Here is an 18,513-nt window from a genome sequence, read left to right as displayed (position 1 = left end):
AAGGCAAGTTCTCACTACACTCAATCACCAATTTGGGAGAGTTTTGTTACTTCAATTATCAATTCTATTATTTGAAGGACCCAAGCCCTCCTTTTATAGGAGCAAGGGCCGGTCATGATGCTACAAAGCTTGTATCACAAGCTACCCAAAAGTCTCCTAAGCTAACGCCTATAGTGACTCATGAAGAGTGACCTTCTAGAAAATTCTAAACTAAAGCCTAAAGATGCTTTACAAAAGAGGTATCTAATGTTTCCATCTAAGCACCTTCCTAAAAACTATGTATTTAAACATTCTACTTTTTATACAAAAGACACTATAAAAAGAGAAAACAGTCTACCACTACTTCCTATTTCCTTAAACTTGCTCCTTGTAAGCCTTTGAGGTAGGTTAATGACTTCTTGAGCTTCTTCAACTTCGGCCTCTACCTCCTCTTGTCCTTGATCTTTGGCCTCTATCTCTTCTTGATCTTGATCTCCATCAGAGAGGCACCACTTGGTCAAGGAGTTCAGCATTAGCTTGATCCACCTCGTGCAACCGCTTGTTGACCTCCTCCTTCCCCTTTTGCGCCACCCTCAAAGAGGTCTTGTAAGCTTGCTCTTGGCGATCCCAATGGCGTGCCAACCTCTCCTTATCCTCTTTCAAGGAGGAGACCTCCTTCTCTAGCGCTTGGAGGGTGGAGGCTTTGATGGCCTTAGCTTTCGCTTGCTCACGCCAGGTACTGGCGCAGGCCATGAAGGCGCCCATGTAATAGAACATGCTTTCCTTCTGGGGTCCTTCAGCTTGGCCGCACGGAGCCATACTGCCCAGGTAACCCCTCAGCGAGTCTTGCATTGGGAGGGGGAGTTCTGGGGAAGGTGGTGGAACTGTTGTGGGCTCAGCTTCAATCCCACCCTCTAGGGCCATCGGTTGAGGGGGGAACTGGCACTTGGAGGGTTCTCCCTAAGAGATTCGGCCCCAAGGGAGGAAGAGGTGGTGGAGGTGGCAACCGAGGATGTCGCCCTGGTAGTCCTTCTCCTTTTAAAGACCTGCCATCCAGCAGAGTCCTCCTCGTCATCCGAAGGTACCTCTACCACCCTTTTACCCCTGTCAAGGGGGGTTGGTTCAGCGGAAGCCTCAGCCAAGGCGAGAGGAACAGCTGCTATAGGAGCAGGTGAGCTTGGAGGATGGTTAGGAGAAGGGGGGTTTGAAGGAGATGCTGTTGTTGGGGGGAGGTGTTGAGGGCAAGAGTTGGGGGAAGTAGGAGCGGTCGCAGAGGTTGTGATGGCATTTTCATGTGTTCTTCTTGAATCAAAGTAGAAAATAAGGTGCGGAAGCAATGGGTGAGATGATCAAGACCCTCCTAGGAGTTGTGTTGGCCTTGTAGGTGCATGATGAGTATGGTGTTTGAGTGGTTCGGCCAGCTCAAGGGAGAAGGTGAAAGGATTGAAGTTTAGAGCCTAGGATTCTAGGGAGAAGCAAAGTTGAGCACAATTTGGCAGCATAACTTTACTCACAATAAACTTGAAAAATACAATGAGATAGCCTTCCTATTTATAGGCCATCTTGGACGTAAAAGGTAAGCTACTTTCTAATGAAAAGAAAACAAAAATTAAATGTAAAACCTAAGCCATGTGCCATGTGCAATGACCGGCCACACTAACCTAGTTTCTAGAATGTTTCCTTTACAAAGTGCTTTCTACACTATCCTATCTACTAAGTACCTCTAATGGGCCTTTATGCAACAAAGCCTTCTTTTCCTAAACCGTAGCTTGGCTCATGTGTGTGTGAAGCTAGACGGTCTAGGACTCTTCATAGATGCTCCTTATGTAGCCATGGCTAGACGCTCCCTTGTGAAGCTAGACGCTCCATTTGGAAGACTAGACGCTCATTTGAGAGGCTAGACGCTCCTTTGTGAAGCTAGTCTTAGTCTTTTGGCTTTCATAGTGTGGTGAGCTTGGGCCCTCTTCCATCAGGTTGGAAGTACGAAATCTCCAACCCCTTGTGAGGAAGCCCCGCCCTTAGACTTCAAGATTTGAGCAAGCCTCAACCTTCATTGTTTGTCCATCTTTGAACCTGCACCAAGAAGATAAATGCAGTAGGGGTTAGGCACAAGTTAAGTACTATACAAAGAAAGCAGATAAGTCATACACTAAGGAAGAACAAGCAAGGGCAGTGAATAGAAGGTTATAAGGGAGGCTCTTATACTTATGTATTTCGCGAGGGCCTCGGCGTTGTACTCAAGGCTTATCAGGGTAGAGGTGTTGAAGGCCCCCACGCTGGCCAGAATTTGGCAAGCCTCTCGATCGGTCGAGGGCAGCTCGTCAAGGGATTTTGGGCTTCGTGAGCTTCACTTCCTTCACCCAGTACAAAGGGAAGCCGTCAAGGGCGGTGGGATCGAAGTCAGAGCAGCATACTTTGAAGAATTTGCCCTTCCACCCCTTGAAGGACTGTTGAAATAATGTCAGGAGGACCCTTCTAGATATGCTGCTGAGGCTCACCCAGAGGCTCTTCCCCTGCTTCTTCACTTCAAAGAAATGAAGGAAGATGTCGACAGAGGGGCATGTCCGAAGAACCCGCACAGAATGTCAAACGCTTTGACAAAGGCCCAGCCGTTGGGGTGTAGCTGGGCTGGGGCGACGTTAATTTTGGTCAGTAGTTCCCTTTCGAACCTAGAGAAGGGCAGGCGCATCCCTATGCGTTTGAAGACCACCTGGTAAAAGTAGAAGAAGGGGACTCCATTGTTGGCCCATTCGTCCCCACATACAGGCTCCCCTAGGGTGCAAGGGAGCACTGTTATGTCCTCGTCATGCCTTTTTGCGAAGGCGCGATGGTCGTAGACATTCGATTCTCCGACGTGATCCCTCCAGGCCTTCGTGGAGACCAGGCTTGAGTACTCGTCGAGCAGCTCGTCGGGAGCCCAAGGGTAAAAGGCCCTATAGTTGACTTTTGGGGGTGGAGGGTTGGAAGCTGTTTTTGTACGCGCCATGGTTTGATGAGAAAATTGAAGAAGGAAGAAAGGAAAAAGGTTTAGCATATGGGGTTAAGGCAGAAAGGGGAAGAGAAACCCTAGAAAAACCCTACCCACGCGAGAAATCCAGAATAAAGGGAAGAACGGAGAGATATGAAGGAAAGGAGAAGAACACAAGAAATGCAGAAATGTAAACAGACCCAGGCAGTTATGAGATCAATACAGTAAAGTGTAAGGGCGATTGGAGTAGAAAAACCGTACCTTTGTGTTTGGAGTGTAGAAAGGCAAGAACTTTCGAAGGGAAGAAGAACGCAGAAGTCGAAGGGAAGATGAACAGTGCAGAGAATACGAAAAGTGATGGAACAGTGCCTTGAGCGCGCGTTTTCGAAAGTTATAGCGTTAGCTTGAGAAGCGCTAGCGACACACGTCCCTGGCCGTAGGATCCTGCCACGTGTCGTGAGATTAGCACGCAACTTAAAACGTCACATCTTCAGCGCAGAGAATGTCGCGTCAGACGCTCAGAGAATGTCACGTCAACTGCTCAAGGGAATGTCACGTCAGCAGGAATGCCACGTGGATGGTAGGGCGAGGCCTTAGTCTTTTTGCTGAAACAAGTGTCAGCTCAAGACTGGGGGGCTTGTGTACCGTCTCGTCCCCGGGCGTTGACCAAAGTCAAAGTCAAAGTCAAAGTCAACGTATGGTGGGACCACTCAAGAGGGCCCAAGGGAAGAAAGTCAACAGGTTGACCGCTTAAGGCGTCGCCACGATGAGGCGTCGCCAGGATGAGGCGTCGCCAGGTGTAGGCGTCGCCAGGATGAGGCGTCACCATGTTAGGGCGTCGCCAAGATGAGGCGTCGCCAAGTTAAGGCATCGACGGTATCACCCCCCGATACCCATGGGTAGGAAAGATCGTGGAGGGGGCGACACCGCGAGAGGCCTTAGTACCTCAGAACAGTAATAAAGAGAAGAGAAAAGTGGCTTCAAAGCCATGGTTCTAGTACCAGTAGGGGGTAACCTGATTCGTGAAGTACCCACGTCATCGCCGGGAGACCCTGGGACAGATACGACCCATGAGAGGGCCACGCCCAGGGGAGAACCACGTGCATGGTACGAGAGAAAGGTAGATACGCTCCCAGGGCTAGTGGCTAGAGGTTGGGGCGCATGAGTTGGCACCCAAGAAGTCACCCCTTTATGCCAGATGCACTTCGAGAAATGAGGACTTACACAATGGATTATCCCTAAGTTGGGTTGCGACGCTGTAAGGCCTTCCATGAAGAGTAACGATCAAGTCAGAAGAATACATGGCAGTAATCATTGGAACATCAATGTTTTCCTGAAAGTTCGCTAAGGTACACATTGATTCAGTTTACGTTTCGAACGCTTTAAAGCACTTTAAATGCCTTAAATGCTTTAAACGTTTAAAACGCGTTGAACGTTTTTATACGCTTTAAATGCGCTTTAAAACGCCTTAAATGCTTGAGACGTTTAAAAGGGGCTTTAGACGTTTGAGACAGGGATCCGAGTTTTGGACCTAGTTTTCACAAGTTTTACACATACAAGCCCTATTTGTTTTGCTCGGGCACCCACTGTACGCACAAGCAATTAGGGCAGCATTCAGTATTCAGTTATTAGACCACCTTCAAAGTATTCATTCACGGTGCTCCGATACGGAGGTGTGTCACTTTGATGTTTATCGCTAGTTGACTTGATCGTCAGAGTGCAAACGGTCGCGAGGGCGCCCCTTTGTCCACTTCTTTTCAGGTACTCACAAACGGAGCAGAACGAAGGTGCCCTAGCTCGCGAGGACAAGCCACACACAAAGACGACCCTGGTCAACCGGCGGGAACAATAGTATCCCTCGGTAATACCGTGGGTAGTACCCTCGGTAGTACCCTCGGTAGTACCGTCGGTAGTACCCTCGGTAGTACCGTCGGTAGTACCCTCGGTAGTACCGTCGGTAGTACCCTCGGTAGTACCCTCGGTAGTACACTCGATAGTACCCTCGGTAGTACACTCGATAGTACCCTCGGTATTACCATGGTTATTACCATCATTATTATCGTCGTTATTGTTATTGTTATTGTTATTGTTATTATTATTGTTATTGTTATTGTTATTGTTATTGTTATTGTGATTGTTATTGTTATTGTTATTGTTACTCTTATTATTACTAATATTATTACTATTATTATTACTATTATTACCTCGGTAGTACAAGTGGTAGAACTATTGGTAGTACCAATGGAAGTACCAGTGATAGTACTAGGGGTAGTACCATTGGTAGTTGCCACGATCCACTAAGATTCAGCCCTTGTCGCTTTGATTCGTAAAAAAAAAAGATAGTATCCCTCGGTAGTACGCTCTGTAGTACCCTCGGTTGTACCCTCGGTAGTACCCTCGGTAGTACCCTCGGTAGTATCGTCGTTATTACCGTCGTAATTGTTATTGTTATTGTTACTATTATTGTTACTATTATTATTACTATTATTACCTCGGTAGTACCAGTGGTAGTACTATTGGTAGTACCAATGGTAGTACCGTTGGAAGTACTAGTGATAATATTATTGGTAGTACCATTGATAGTACCAGTGGTAGTACTAATGGTAGTATCATTGTGATAGAGATCAAATAAGAGAGGATTGTTTTAATGGAGGAAGAGGTCATTCCCCCAAACATTTTAAGTTCTTCCTTCTAGTCTTCTCAAAAATTAAAGAAGAATTAAAATAAAGAGAGGACCAAGCCTAAAGCCAAAAGAAGACTACAAGCTTTCAAGAATGGGCTTCAATTAATATCTCTCTTTATAGTTTCTTTTGTATAAATTTGTAAATAATATAGAATAGTGTTTAGGTAGGTGCTAAGAGGGAAACCTAAAGATACCTCTTGTGTAAAGCATCTTTAGATATTAGCTTTAGAAAAATCTAGAAAGGTATCCCTTCCTTCTCCACTTTAGGCGCTAGAAGTGGAAGAGTTGCAAGGTAACTTTGGTTAGCTTCCTTTGTAAGCTTCTTGTACACTCATCACCGGTCCTTCTCCTATAAAAGGAGGGCTTGAGTCTTTCTAATACAGATTTGATATTTTGAGTAAAGAAATTCTCCCAAATTGGTGAGTGATTGAGAGACTTGTGTCTTCTCTTCTTCTAGTCTCATCTTGAGTGCATCTTGGAACCTCATGTGGCGGCATCTACACTCATCTTGGAGCCTTACACTCTTCAAGTGGCGTGTTCATCTCCAAGAACTCTAACCACATAAGTCCTCTTCTCTTTTCCATCTCTTTCATCCATTTCCATGTCCATATAAACTCTAGAAACATGTCTTAGGCTTTTCTTGCACTTTTGTTCGGTTCTTTTGGTTCTTATCTTGTTTTGTTCGGTTTATCTCTTTCCTTTACTGTTTTAATCGGTTCAACTCCTTTCTTTCATGCTTTTGTTCGGTTCTTTTGATTCTTAGGTAGTTTTAATCGGTTCCTTTGCTTTCTTATGCATTTCATTCGGTTCATTTGGCAAGAAATGGGTTTCTACATGAGTTTTGGTTTGGTGGCTCAAGTTTTGGTAAATCTTGAATAAAAGAACATTGATCCAATTCTAGAAAAGTTCCTATTCATATTCCAACTCAAGTTGATTCCATATAATGTCTATGAAACATCTCTACCTTGCTATTGGAATCATATCATGTGGTATCATGAGTCTTAAGTTTGTTCTTGTTTGTGTTTGAGTTGTTTTGGCACTTTTAATCATGGTAGTTAGAATCGCTCGAATCGTAAGATTCGAATCGCGTCAAAAATTCACCTTGCCGATTCAAATCGGTAAGTGAATCGTTTTAGGACGTGAATCGTGGTATGAATCACTTGAATCAAGGGATTCGCGATTCTATCTCAATATTTCCGATTCAATCAGAATCTGAAAAATTCACCTTGCCGATTCAAATCGGTAAGTGAATCGTTTTAGGGCGTGAATCGTGGTATGAATCACTTGAATCAAGGGATTCGCGATTCTATCTCAATATTTCTGTTTCAATCAGAATCTGAAAAATTCCCAAAAAATATCGTGAATCGTTTATTTTTTTTTTCCAAAATCCCAAAAATCTTAACAAATAAAACGAAACGAAAGGTATAACCAATTTGCCTATACAAAAGAATGCAGTGCAGTGGAGAAGAACGCACGAGTGGAGAAGAGAAGAAAAGTGAGGAAGACGAAAAATAAAAATTTACCGAGGGCGGAGGTAAGAAGAAGAGCAGCGGAAGAAGAAGAAAAGTGAGCAACACAAAAAGAAGTTCCGTCATTGGAGTAGAGAGGATAATCGGAGAAGAAACTGTCACTGCTGGAGAAGAAGAAAACTTCAATTTTGAAGAAGAGCACCTTTTTTAAGAAGAATACATTTGGTAAAGTTTAAGTAACCCATTATTTTAAAATGTAACTTTTTAAAAAGGATGTTTCAGAACTTTTAGAAAAGCTGAAAAAGTTTCAGAGCTTTTTAGAGAAGTTATGAACATATTACAGTGAAGCTGAACCTGAATATATTTTAATTTTATTTTATTATATGTTTTTTTAAAACTGTATTTTAAAATAAAAATTATTTATGTTATTTTTTATTTTTTAAAATAATTATTTAAGTTTCTGTTTTTTATTTTATTATACTTTTTAAAAAAAATTATTTTAAAATAAAAACTGTTTATGTTATTTTTAATTTTTTTATAAGTAATAATTTAAATTTCTGTTTTATTTTATTTTATTTTATTATATTTTAAAAAATTGTATTTTAAAATAAAACTCTTTATGTTATTTTTACTTCTTTCTATAAATAATTATTTATATTACTTTTTTGATTTGTTGGTAGAGAGAGACGATGAGTCAAACAAAGCGAAAGAAAGAAACAGATATTATGTTGACACATTGTGAAAGTATTCCCTCTCATAGACTTCTAGTCAAGAGTAAATATTGTTCACATACTTGTTGGGGTGGTGTTGCAATGATGAAACATCATCTTGCTGGTACAAAGGAAAATGTCAATGCGTGTACATCAGTTCCAGAGGATGTCAAAGACATGTTTATGAAGATATTAGAAGATAAAGAAATTGTCAAAGAAGCAAACCGTCAAGATTGTTTTGAAGAAGTGAATATCCAAGATAAGAAGGGAACATTGGAGTCATCTTCCAGAAAAGGAAAACAAAAAACCATGAATGAAATGTTTAAAGATAGAGAGTTGGTGATCACAGACATTTGCAAATGCATATACGGTAATGCTTTACCATTTAATTTGGTAAGAAGTTCCTTATTTGTTCAAATGTTAAAATATGTTGTTGAATATGGAAAGGGTCTAAAGCCTCATACTTATCATGAAGTTAGGGTGTCTTATTTGAAAAAGTCAGTTGACGAAATTCAAGCTAGTTTGGAGAAATATAAGGTTGAATGGAAGAAATGTGGGTGTACCTTGATGTGTGATGGTTGGACAGATGGAAAAGGAAGGTCTCCTGCCAATTTTTTGGTGAATAGTCCTAGTGGAACAGTTTTCTTAAAATCTATTGATACTAGTAATGTGATCAAGGATGCCAAACAAATGTTTGAGCTATTAGATTCTGTGGTAGAAGAAATTGGAGAGGATAATGTTGTGCAAGTTGTGACTGATGGTGCTTCTATTTTGTGGTAGCATGACAAATGTTAGAGGAGAAGAGAACAAAAATATTTTGGTATCCTTGTGCAGCTCATTGCCTTGATTTAATTGTTGAAGACATTGGTCAGCTCCCAGTATTTTTTAATACCATTGCAAATGCAAAAAAGATCACAACTTTCATTTATAGGCACACATGGGTCTTAAACTTATATAGAAAGTATTCCAACGGAAGAGAATTAGCTCGACCAGCAGTCACAAGATTTGCAACTGCTTTTCTTACCCTACAATCCATAGCAAGACAGAAACATGATATTCGAGGTATGTTTGTTTCACAAGAATGGACAACATGTACTCATGCTTGTAAAAATGAAGGTAAACAAGTGGTGAACATTTGTTTAAGTGATGATAGATTCTGGAAATCCATCCAATATTGTTTGAAATGTGTAATTCCACTTGTGAAAGTATTAAGGCTTGTAGATGGAGATACAAAACCTATTATGCCATATACATATGAAGCTATGGATAGAGCTAAAGAACAAATAGACTCAAATTTCAAAAATGAAGACTCTCGATATAAAAAGGTGTGGAAAATAATTGATACTCGTTGGAATTTACAATTACATAGGCCTTTTCATGCCGCCGCTTACTACCTCAATCCTAAGTAAGTGACTATTATTATTAATTTATTATTACCTTAATCATTATTTCAAATTAATAATGATTTTTATTTCAATAATTTCTTTTTCTTTTTATCAGATTTCATTATGATAATAATTTCAATGCGGATAGTGAAGTTTTATATGGTTTATACGAGACCATTGAAAAAATGATCCCAGATAGAAGGATTAGATTTCAACTTGATCAACAACTTGACAAATTCAAAAGAGCACAAGGATTGTTTGGAAGAAGCATGGCAATAGATACCAGGGATAAGAAGCATCCGGGTAAAGCATTTAATTAATCCTCCTAAATAGTTTCATAAAAGACATAACAATTTGGATCACGATTTATTAATGTTAGTTTTTTGTTCGAAATTACAGCTCTTTGGTGGGAAAGTTATGGTGGAGAGGGTAAAGAGCTACAAAATCTAGCAATAAGAGTTTTAAGTTTAACTTGTAGTGCTACTGGGTGCGAAAGAAATTGGAGCATATTTGATCAAGTGCATACTAAAAGAAGGAATCAATTAGAACAACAAAGATTAAATGCTCTTGTCTTTGTTAAGTATAATCTTCAACTTGAGATGAGACAAAAGGTTAGAGAGGAAAAATGAGATACTAATGATCCTGTATGTTTATCTGATATGGAATCAGATGATGAGTGGATTACTGAAAAAGAAGATCCTTGCCTACCAAATGATGTTTCATGGATGGATATACATGAATCTTTTACTCTTGAAGAGGGAGCTCCAAGCAACAAAAGGAAGAGAGGTCCAAGAAATTTAACTACTAAGGTTGATAGAAAGGGAAATCTACTTTAACTGCAAATGATAATGAGATTGAAGATATGGTTGAAGATGTGGAGGAAGAGGATGAAAATGAGCTTCAAGAGAATGTTATGTTAGAAGAAGAAGATGATCTAAGTGACATTGATCTCGGAGATGATGATTAGGATGTAGGATTTAAATATAGAATAGAAAGTATTTTACATTATATTATATTTTATGATTATGTGGATTGAATATTTTGACTTCATATTTTGAACATTTATTAATGTTACTTATTTTTATTTAAAAATACATCATATTTTATCTGTTATGTATCTTACGATTCATAAAAAGATTTGATTCACGATTCAAAAAAATCGAAAAACGATTCACGATTTGAATCTCGATTCTATAACCATGCTTTTAATTCAAGAACTTTACATTCTTCTTGTTACCTTTCTGTTTTAGGTTTATTTTTGGATATTTCTTGCTGTTTTCTTGTTCTTATTACATTGTGTTTGTGTCATTTTTATTTTTGAATCCTTATAAGTTTTGTCAAAGTCATGTTTCTCCAACAATGTCATCAATTCTTTGTGGTTCATTTGTGGTAATTTTTGTTTCTTGATTTTGTGATAAGTACAGTTTTATGTGTTTGTTTCTTGATCCTTTGGTGCTTTTTCTTTTTAGTATTGAGTTCTTACTTGTGAAATAGACCTATACAAGTTCTTAAAACATCATTTCTATTATGTCTTTGCTAGTTCTTAATTCTGTTTTTCATTCCTGTTAGGTTTCCTTTGTTTTCTTGAAAACATGCTGATTATTTCGATTTATTGCAATTGATTTGCTTACTGTAAATTTCTAAAATTCTGGATTTGAGTTCTTCAAAGTATTATAAAAGCATAGAAAAAAGAAGTACTTCAAAATTCAAAGTAAAAAAAAATGATAAATGAAACACGAACAGTGTGTAATTCTGCCGAAAAAAATACGATAATCTGGCAGTGATTTTACAAAATTTATCACAATTAATTGACTTACTGTTTTTGAGTAATTCCAGTGCCATTATTGAGATAAGATCTTGACCTTTCTGTGGTTACAATTTCATAATCTAGTTCGCTTTATATCATTCCAGATAAATCTGTAAACATCACGCACAGTTTCCACAAAAATATTTTTCCAGTAGTTCTGTTTTTGTTTTCTTCATCTAATCTAGTGCTTTTCTCTAGGTCTCTTTTGTGTGCCTTCCTTTTCATTGAGTACCTTATTTTCTTGCTTGTCTTTTCTTCTCTATTCTTTGTGTTTGTCATAATTGTTGTATTCCTTTTGTGTAGCTTTTTCTTGTTTACACCTTTTCTTGTTTGTCTTTGATTGTTCTATGGTTTTGTGATGTATTGGCTTTAAGAAAGAGTGCTTTTGCTTTGACATATTTCATTTGAGAGTTACATGACCTCAAGAGCAGATTGGTTGAGACAAGTATTCTTTCTTGGAGTGACTTTAGTGACTTTTAATTTTCAGTACATTTCTATATTTGTTCTTTTTGCTAACCTTGTTTTTCTTAATATTGTTTGCTATTGTGTTTGCTGTTTTCTTTGTAAAATGGATACATATTCAAGTGCTGAATCTTACAAGCCACATTCTACTCATAAGGCTTATGTTCTTAATGAGTTAAAAGAAGCAAAACAAGCCCTTGCTCTCAAAGATGAAGCTATGAAAAGATTGGAAGAAAGATTAGCAAAAGTTGAATTGAAGCAAGAAAGATCTTCACATTCCATTCATGGAAGACATAATTCTTCTAGGCATTATTCCAAAGATTCTTCCAATGCTCACGGCCATGGAGAAGATTATAGAAGGAGGAGGCATCATCATCTTTCCCATGGAGAAAGCCATCACCGTGAACAAAGACATCACCAAGAAGCAAAGCCTCAACTTTCTTTTGTAAAAGTACCTATGATGGAGGAGGGCCAAGCTCACCACCCCATGGAAGACAAGAGCCAAGTCTAGAACGTCTAGAGCCAAGTGGGGAGCGTCTAGCACAAGGTGAAGAGCGTCTACCCCAAGATGAAGGACGTCTAGAAAGGGAGCGTCTAGGAGGGAGACTAGAGCGTCTAGGACCTATCACTAGGTCCATGGCCAAGTACGTTCTCCTTACCATGGAAGTGAGGTAGGTCTACTCTAACCTCCCTTGGGCCCTCTTGCTCCCTTTGCCTATTTCTTCTAGGGGGTGGTTGGTAATAGTCATTGATTCTAAGGCTACCCTCCCCTAGAGACTCATCTTCTTTTGAATGAGATGCATGAGTATGAGATTTTTTTAAATTTTGTGATTTCTCTTCCTTTGCTCTAGTTAGTTCATTGATTTTAGATTCGTTCTCCAATTGTCTATAGGAAATGAGTTGAACATCCTTTGCAAGTTGTTTCAAAAGGGATTTTATGGACTTCATATCACTTTCCATAGACTTTGCAGAATGAGAAGACATGACTAGAGTTTTGTGTATAGAAGTGTTTTACTTTGAGAAAAATTAGGGAAGTTAAAGAAGGTAGTTTTCCAGGTAAGAGAGGTGAGTCACAATGGACTACTTAAATACCAAGTCTTGCCTTAGCCAAAAACTATCCCTCCAAATCTTCACACAAATCTTTCTCTTAGTAAACCACTTAAAACACAATCAAGTTGGAGAAATCAAATTTTGAATGCAAGAAACAATACAAACTATCTAATCAACCAAGCAAATTTAACAAAGCTTTAAACAATACAAAGACAATTAATAAGCGTAGCTAATTAAAGCAAAGAGATGCAATTAAAGCAATTAACAATTGCTAAGCTAGATAGTTCTAAACTAGTCGGCCCTAGGTGAGGCTTCTTGGACACTTGGAGCCCTTGAAGACACACTCACTGTCTAATTGCGTAATTAAACAAGTAATTAACAAGAGTTAAGTTGAAAGAAATTAGATGAACTCCCTTTTGTTGATTTTTCTATTTGCACTTCTTTTGTTGTCTCTTCTTTGTTGGGCCTTCCAATGTATGTGGTGTATTTAGAAGGTGTTTGTTTCTGTCCCTTGCCTTTGTTCCTCTTGGAATTAGGTAATTAATTCTTCAATCCAGCACCTATTAAGCAAACTAGACTCCCCTCAAGTCAATTCCCACTCAATCAAGTACCAATTGATAATTAATCCACCACCAAGCTTAGAGGTCAAAGAATTAAAGCAAGAAACAAATTAATTTGAAAAACAGTACCACACAAATGGAATTAAAAGTGACAACTAGAAAGAGTTCCAATGAAATTAGACAAGAAAATAAAAAGGTACTCAAAGAAAGGATGGCACACAAAATGGAACCTATAGAATAGCACTAGATTTGATTTCAAAATAAAAAACAGCACCACTGAAATAATTGTTGTGGTCCAGAGAGCGTGATTTTCACTGATTTATGATGAGCTGGCCTTTTAATATTTGCTTCTGAAAATTTATATGCAAACAAATCAAGATCTTAAAAAAATTCTGGCGTTAGTTTCACTCCAAACGCATGCACCATTTGTTTTTAATAAATTTTCTAAAATCAGTGCTCAGTTACGCCAGTTGTAGCGTCAGGATTGCACACTGTTTTTATAATATTTATCATTTTTTTCTATTTTTTTTTTAACTGAATTTTTTTTTTTTTTGTCTTTTCTCTAACACCTCAATCTTGCAAAATCCAGAGGCTCAGAATTTTCTTATGTGGAAAATAATTTTCTTAAGCAAAACAGCCAACACAGAGTTATGCAAAACAGGGGATTCTGTAAATCTGGAAATAAAAACAGCAAGATATACCAAAAGAAACACAATGGAATTGGTGAAATGAAATTTGTGTAGATCTAAACACAAATATGAACTCAAGCTAAAAATAAAAAGCACCAAAGGATAAAAAACACAGCAGATTCAGATCAAGCATTTATACCAAAAACAAGAAACAAATAAGCCAAAAAAAAGTACTACTTGGATTTGATGACATTTTTGGAAGAAACATGACTAGACAAAACACATATAGATTCAGAAATTAAAAGACTCAAATGAACACAATATGAACCAATTAAAATTGCAATAAGGACTCAAATACCTAAAATAAAAACAGCAACACAAACTATATGGAATCCTACCAAAAATTGAACAAAGATTGCTCAAGAACAATTGAACAAGATGCACCGATTGAAAATTCCAAACAGCACACCAATTCAAAACAAAAATTAAAACAGCAAGACAATATGGAATCAAGATGAACAACTAGGAAATAAGAAGAACTCAAAAGAAAAGACACAGAGAGATACTCATCTTTGAAGAACCATAGCTCATGATACCAAATGATGGATTTCCTATGAGCTCTTCTTGGATGTTTGTGGAAGATGGTGCGGAAGCTTAATGGAGGAGATGAACAAGGTCCTCCTAAGAGGTGTGGTGACCTTGAAGGTGCATGAAGAGTGTGGAAATGGGGAGGTTCGGCCAGCCCCTTTGAAGGTATTGTTATGCTGCCAATTTAGTGCCATACAATAACGGGAAGCTCAGGGGCAGAAGGTACTTGGTCACCCCCAAGAGTGCTCTCCCCTCCACCTTCAAGCGTGAGGACTCTGCGAGGAGTCCACAAGGAGAGGAGTGTTAGAATGTATGGCTTTAAACTAGAGGAGGGGTGAATTGTTTAAAGGGGGTTTTCACAAACTTTTTAGTCTAGAATGAAATTCTTTGCAAGAAACCAGATTAGGAATTCAGTTAGCCAAGAAACAATGCTCAAAACAGTTAAGCACCAGAAAAACAATCAGTTGTTTATACCAGTAAAAATAACAACAACTGAATTTAAAGAGTTTAAGGAAGAGAGAGATGCACAAACAGTTTATACTGGTTCACTCTTAAACCAAGAGCTACATCCAGTTTCCCAGAAACCACTAGGAATCCACTAGGTAATCAAAACCAGATTACATACACACACTACCAAAGAAGTGACCTTGATCCCCTCAAGAAACACACTTCCTTTGGCTCAGCACACACACACCAAGAATTTTGATCTTGACAACCTCAAGAGCACACAACCCTTCTTGGCTTTACAACACCAGAATGTACAAAGTTCTTAGAACGAATTACACTGTTACAGAATCAACTGAAATCAATTACAGAGTAATCATATTCCACTTCTCTCTTGAATAACCAAAGCTCAAAGTGAAAACTCAAATCTTTGAAAAACTCAAATCTGTTTTTCTTTCTTGTCCTTTGTTATAAAACATTAACAAACTATTTATAGCTTTCAAATCTTGGTCAAAGCATTTAAAGCAGGAGCGTATTCACTTATAAAATCATTTAAATCTCACTTAACTAACAAAAACGGTGTACCGTGCTAGGGTTCTTAGCACCCTTTATATAGGTTGTAACTAGGGTTTACTTCTGTTCTATTACCCATGTATAGGGTTCCTTGGAAAATGTCTATGCGCCACTATTACACAGTCTTAGCGTAATTTACTTCTGTTCTATTACCCATGTCTAGGGTTCCTTGGAGAATGTCTCTGCGCCGCTATTACACAGTCTTAGCGTAATCTAGCACATAGGACTTTCCTTTACTGGAGTGCAACGACTAACAAAATGGTCGCCAAGGTACCAATTCATGCACCAATGTTGCGGGGCCATCTGTTATATGGGTGCCCTAAGTATTCACGTGTCATGCATGCAGTCTTCCCTTGGAAACCCTAACCCTAACGAGCCTTAGCGCCTCCAAGGGTTGTTTACTTGTGTCACGCCCGAATGCGCCATACACCCTGTGTGCATGGATCCCTCGTGACTTAGGCTCTCTCTTTGTATTTGGGAGTTACCCTTATGTTAACTCATATTGCTTATGGGACCCAGCTTACGTGGCCCATCTTTACAATCTAACATCGATGTCCAATGTTTGAGGTCTTCTCTGGAGTCGATGACTGAGGACTGGTCAGTACACAAGCCCCCCAGTCTCAAGCTGTAACTTGCTTCAACGAAGAGACTTAAGTGATCGCCTGGGACGACCTACGTGGCACTGGGTGAAAGGACGTGAACAGTGCACCGAAGTGATGTCTCACCATATTTTTTCAATCAGCGTACATGTGGCAAGATCAATGGTCATCACTCGTTGGCACTTGCGCTTCTTCGTATACTGTTTAAACCCTTAAACCCCCTACACTTCCTTCACTGTTTCATTACTTCACTTAAGCATTTCTCGAACATTTCTCATTCTCGAAAACGCTTTCTCGTCCTCTTCGACAACTTATACCTTCAAACCCTACCTGATCAAAGGTATGATTTTAACCTCTTGATTACCTCTGTTTTATGATTTCGACGCTCATAACATGTTATAACTGTTCTGGGACTATTTATGTTTTCCATATTTTTCGTTTCTCTGTTCTTCAATTTTGAGTCTCTGGTTTTCTCGGTTTCCAGAGTCACACCCATCTTCTTCTTCTAAGGTTTCATTTTTTCTTCTTTTGTTTTAGCTCCCCTTATTAAGATGGCTCAACGGAACCCTTCTCCGACCTCCACTTCAAATTCTAACCCAACTTCAATTACACCTTCGACACCAAACCCTCATTCTTCTACCCCTGATTACCAGTCCCTATATCGTTGGGCACCTTACGCCCTTTTAAAGGAGACCTCCAGCTTTACTTCCCTTGCCAGTATAGCCGCTTATAGGAAGAAACAAACTTCCCATAAATCGCATGTCTTTGGTAAAGACCACGATAAGTTCGCGAGGATGGTGCCCTGTAAGGTAGGTGAACTGGTGTGTTTTGACGAGTCTTCAGACCCTGAGAACCTTTCTTCTTCGTCTACTCCACGGTCTTTCGAAGAATTGGACTACGACTTCCCTTCATCCCGTTCGAGCGAGCCCATCTCACTGAGGTGAATGTTGCCCTCGCCCAACTACACCCTAACAGTTGAGCGTTGGTGAGGGCCTTCGCTATCCTGTGCCACTGCCTTGGCCACACGCCATCAGTAGACGTGTTCCTCTACTTCTTGGAGAAGAAGAGCCCGAGCCAGAAGCTGTGGGTCAGTTTCAATGGTGTCGCTAGGAGGGTGTTGCTGACACTCTTCCAGCAGTCCTACAAGGGTTTCAAGAAGCACTTCTTCAAAGTGCGGTGCAATAGGAGGGACCTCACTCTCTTAGATGGGTTTCCTCTTTACTGGGCGGAGAAGACCAATCTCCATAAGCCTAGATGCCTCGAGGACCTTCCTTCTCAAGAGCGGGAGATGTGCAACCTCCTCTCTGGCCTCCAAGCACCATTTAACACGATGGAGCTGCTTAAACTTGAGTTTAACCCTAAGGCCCTCAAGAGTTATACTGGTATTGTGTTCAACTCTGCCCTTTCTTGTCTACTGGTTTGTTGATTTGCTTCTCATGCACTTCTATTTTCTTGTGCAGATATGGTGCTTAATGAAGAGAAAAGGAACAAGCTAGCCGAGTTGGTCCCTCGTTGCAAGGCTGCTTTTGCCGACGTGGGTACCTCAACCCCTACGGCCCCTCCTTCTCCTGTTACCTTTGCTCCAGACTCTCCTGTACCAGCCCCATTGATCAGAGGTAGAAAGGGGTGGTGGAGGCCACTGCTTTTGAAGATGAGGATACCTGCACAGGCCTCGTCTTCAAGAGGAAGAGGGGGGCTGACGTCGAGGCTCCATCCCACTCGGCTTCATATGGCAACACTCCATCCTTCAGGGACCACCCTCTCAGTGTTTCCTCTCCCTGTGAACTCATAGCGCTCGAAGGCGGGGGGAGAGCACCCCTGGAGGTGGTCATGGCGTGCCCCCTACAGTTGATCTGCCCTCCTTCCTCCAAGAGGTTCTCCAAACCTTTCTTGGAGCCTTCCTCATCGCATCTAGTCGCGCTTCAACTCAAGCACACGAACTGAAGGCTGAGGTTTCGAAGCTGAGAGAGGAATCAACCCTTCAAGCCAATAAATTCTCCTAGCACAAGACTGCCTTGTACCAGGAGTTGGCAGATCTTCGCCAAATCGAGAAGGAGACCAAGAAGCTCCTATTTGAGAAATCTCAGGAGGCCCTTCTCGCCCAATCAAAGATTCTGCCCCTTCGGAACGAGGTTATCGAGCTGAAGGAGAAGGCTGAAGAAACGTAGGCCAAGATGGCCAAGCTGGAGGAAAGGGCCACTCAACAAGAGGTCCAACTTGGCCAACTAGAGGGGGAGTTAGCCCACAAGGTCGAGCTCTTCAAGTAGACTGAGGAAGAGCTTACCAACGATGTCGCTGATGCTTATGGTGTTGGGTTCGAAGATGCCATAGCCCAGGTTGCCTGCGTGCATCATGGGATGGATCTCTCCCAATTTGATGTGACGAAGCGGGTCGTTGATGGGCAGCTAGTGGCCAAGGAGTAACCCTTTCTTTGTTGTAATTTACTCGTTTTATGAACAATTTTAATTTGTACATTCTTATCTATGAAACTTGTTCTTCTTTAATTTGCTTTCTTGTCTTGGTCGTTATCAGCCGTGTTTTGCACCAACTTTGCTAACAACGCTTTAACGCATATTTACACCTTAAGTAGCACGCTTCCCCTTGCCG

At 40.1% G+C, this 18,513-nt stretch overlaps 1 long non-coding RNA gene and 1 pseudogene across 1 annotated transcript; one reads left to right on the top strand and one right to left on the bottom strand.

The window, feature by feature from the left end:
* Positions 1–1,500: 1,500 nt before the first annotated feature.
* Positions 1,501–7,294, bottom strand: LOC137822489 (uncharacterized). The gene is made up of 2 exons (XR_016515306.1): positions 7,154–7,294; positions 1,501–2,052 (listed from the first exon to the last, which is right to left on the bottom strand). It is a non-coding gene; the product is annotated as an uncharacterized LOC137822489 (long non-coding RNA).
* Positions 7,295–7,788: 494 nt separating this feature from the next.
* Positions 7,789–10,161, top strand: LOC137820579 (uncharacterized; annotated as a pseudogene).
* Positions 10,162–18,513: the final 8,352 nt, after the last annotated feature.

The sequence above is a fragment of the Phaseolus vulgaris genome, chromosome 9 (genome assembly GCF_051622355.1).
Source record: "Phaseolus vulgaris cultivar YP4 chromosome 9, ASM5162235v1, whole genome shotgun sequence".
Taxonomy (NCBI): Eukaryota; Viridiplantae; Streptophyta; class Magnoliopsida; order Fabales; family Fabaceae; genus Phaseolus; species Phaseolus vulgaris.
Note: the sequence above shows the minus strand (reverse complement) of the source record. Positions and strands in the feature narration are given on the sequence as shown.